The 2,760-nt window shown below is 48.6% G+C and overlaps 1 long non-coding RNA gene across 1 annotated transcript; it reads right to left on the reverse strand.

Moving 5' to 3' along the window:
- Positions 1-1,597: 1,597 nt before the first annotated feature.
- LOC135308969 (uncharacterized) lies at positions 1,598-2,578 on the reverse strand. The gene is made up of 2 exons (XR_010369330.1): positions 2,331-2,578; positions 1,598-1,983 (listed from the first exon to the last, which is right to left on the reverse strand). It is a non-coding gene; the product is annotated as an uncharacterized LOC135308969 (long non-coding RNA).
- Positions 2,579-2,760: the final 182 nt, after the last annotated feature.

The raw sequence follows: 2,760 nt of genomic DNA on the forward strand, positions 1-2,760 counted from the left end.
GATGTGCAGTGCTGTGCAGTGCTGTGCAGTGCTGTGTGCTGGTGTGCAGTGCTGTGCAGTGCTGTGCAGTGCAGTGCAGTGTTGTGCAGTGCTGTGTGCTGGTGTGCAGTGCTCTGCGGTGCTGTGCGGTGCTGTGCAGTGCAGTGCAGTGCTGTGCAGTGCTGTGCAGTGCTCTGTGGTGCTGTGCAGTGCTGTGCAGTGCTGTGCAGTGCTGTGCAGTGCTGTGCAGTGCTGTGCAGTGCTGTGCAGTGCTGTGTTCTGAGGTGCAGTGCTGTGCAGTGCTGTGTGCTGGTGTGCAGTGCTCTGCGGTGCTGTGCAGTGCAGTGTTGTGCAGTGCTGTGTGCTGGTGTGCAGTGCCCTGCGGTGCTGTGCAGTGCAGTGCAGTGTTGTGCAGTGCTGTGCAGCACAGTGCGGTGCTGTGCAGTGCTGTGCGGCAGCCGTGACAGCTGGGCCACGTCCCAGCTTCGTCCCTGCGCTCCAGCCGAGCAGGGAAGGGCAGCGTCGGGTCTGTAGCGGGGCTGGGCGTTGGCACTGCGCAGCCTTTGTGATAGCCGAGGGGAAAGCTGAGTGCTCCTCCCCTGCGTTGCCAGAGCGACTGCTGTGAACCCTGACACCAATTTCAGTTACATCTGAACGGGACAAAGGTCTCAGAATTCAGTGTAAATGTCCAGGAGAGCAATAGTCAGAGTATTTCCATTATTCGCTGTCAGAGCAGGAGCGCAGCCATCATCTGTGCAACCTCACACTAACTGGAATAAACAAGTAGAATTCTTTATCTCTGGAAGTTTCAAATGTCCTTTTAATGTAAGAGCACAGTACTGGCACTCTTAGAGCCAGTAAATGGTTGTTTTGGAATTAATATGCAGCCTGATTTACCACCACAGCGTACACAACAAAGCAAACACACAAACAACCCATCTGCACACACTGAGTCCTGCAGGCTCCTGAGACTGAGCAAGGAAGGCTCATGGATCTTCTAGCTAAGGTGCTGGAGGCAGAAGAAAAAGTACTAGGGGGAAAGAAATTATGATTTTTACAGAAATCTTTCAAGGGAAACTTGCATAAAGTAGAAATGAAAAAGTAATGATGAAGTAACAGTGAAACCGGAGATAAGGAGAAAGAACAATGAAACGAAAGTAAAACCAAATTAAGTTATTCTACAAAAGAAGCCTCCAGCTAAAGGAAGCTCCTCTGAGAGCAGACTACTGCAGCACATCTCAATGTGACAAGCAGCTGAGGGTACAATTTGAACCCCAGAATACTTTAGGCTGGGAAAGGACCTCTGGAGATAGCTGGCTTTCTTTTAAAAGCATGACATTAAATCAAGGACACTGTCAAGCAAAACATTGAGTATTTCTATTGAGGAAATTTCTGCTATTTCTCTGAGCAATATATTCCAAAGTCTAATTGTTTCTAGAGTGGATAATATTTTCTTCTTACACCTGGAGATATTTTCCTCTAAAGAAACATATTCCAATTCCCCTTTGTCCTCTGTACCCCAGTGAAGAATCATCCAGCTTTTAGAAGCTGAAGAGCTATTGGTGTCCCAAGATAGGTTCTCTCACCCAGTTTGCAAGATGCTGATCTACACAGAGAATCAAGGTATTTGATTTATTTACAGTTCTGCCTTGCACAGAAAGAGGTGCTTGGTGGCAAATTCACAAAGTCAGCACCATGACTGTCAACATTTTTTTACATTTTAGCAGACAAAGGCATTAACGCTCATTGGCCACAACCTACAAAGTTTTTCATATTAATTAGTATTTCTTCTATTGGTTAGACGATTCCCTCGCTTCTTATACTGGTTAGTCCACATACCCAGTCTTTCCTTTCTTCCGAGTCAGGGTTTCCCAGATTGGTGGTCTGTGAATCAGTGGTCACAATCTCCTCATGCCAGGATTATCTTCTACAGCTGATCTCAGCACAATTACTGAGCTGTCTTCATTAGTTTTTGCTTTACCTTGGGAGTTCTGCCAAATGTACCTGAGGCCCATAAATTGTGTTCTTTGGGTCTGCTGTCAGTGATACATCCTTATTCCCAAGCTTTGTTACCCTCTCCCTAGCTCTGAGATCATTGAAACATGCCTAAACCCTAGACTTTAACAAGGCAGTTTTACCAACAAGTTATCTTTCTAACACCCAGACATCACTGTGGTTGGATCTCCCCTGACCCTTATTTTCTCCAGGCTTTATAAACGTAGTTCCTTCAAACATGTGACAGGCTCTCCAATGCTGTTTGCCTCTGGACTCTACAAATGTTCAGTCTCTTGAACTGTCCCCGACCAAAACTGAACATGGTAATCCAGACACTGTTTATCATTGTGCCTTACCTCAGAATCACACTGAGGTTCCCCAAAACCCCACGATGGAAACCAAGACTGCTTCTGAAGCTCAGTGACATGTACGATATGGGTGAAATCTCATCTCAGGGGAGACCTTCCAGTACCCTCAGACACCAACCAGGCGCCTCACTGCTGCCTCGGCGTGCCAGGGCGCCCAAAGCTCAGAAGCGCTGTGAGCAGCCCGGGAAGTGAGCTCTCATGAGCCGGAAAGTGAAAGACATGTTTCCGTTTATGATCGGGTTTTTCAACCCACGGTTACTGCTAAAGGTTTCGTTACTGTCAAGGGTTTCGTTTCCACCACTGAGGAGTGGCACTGAGCGCTGCCGGCCGCGGAGCTGCCGCCCGGCCCCGCGCGCCCCGTCCGGGCCAGCCGAGCCCTCACGCACCGCCCTGCCAAGCGAAACCGAAAGCGGCGCCC

This window comes from Passer domesticus, chromosome 10, assembly GCF_036417665.1.
Source record: "Passer domesticus isolate bPasDom1 chromosome 10, bPasDom1.hap1, whole genome shotgun sequence".
NCBI lineage: Eukaryota > Metazoa > Chordata > Aves > Passeriformes > Passeridae > Passer > Passer domesticus.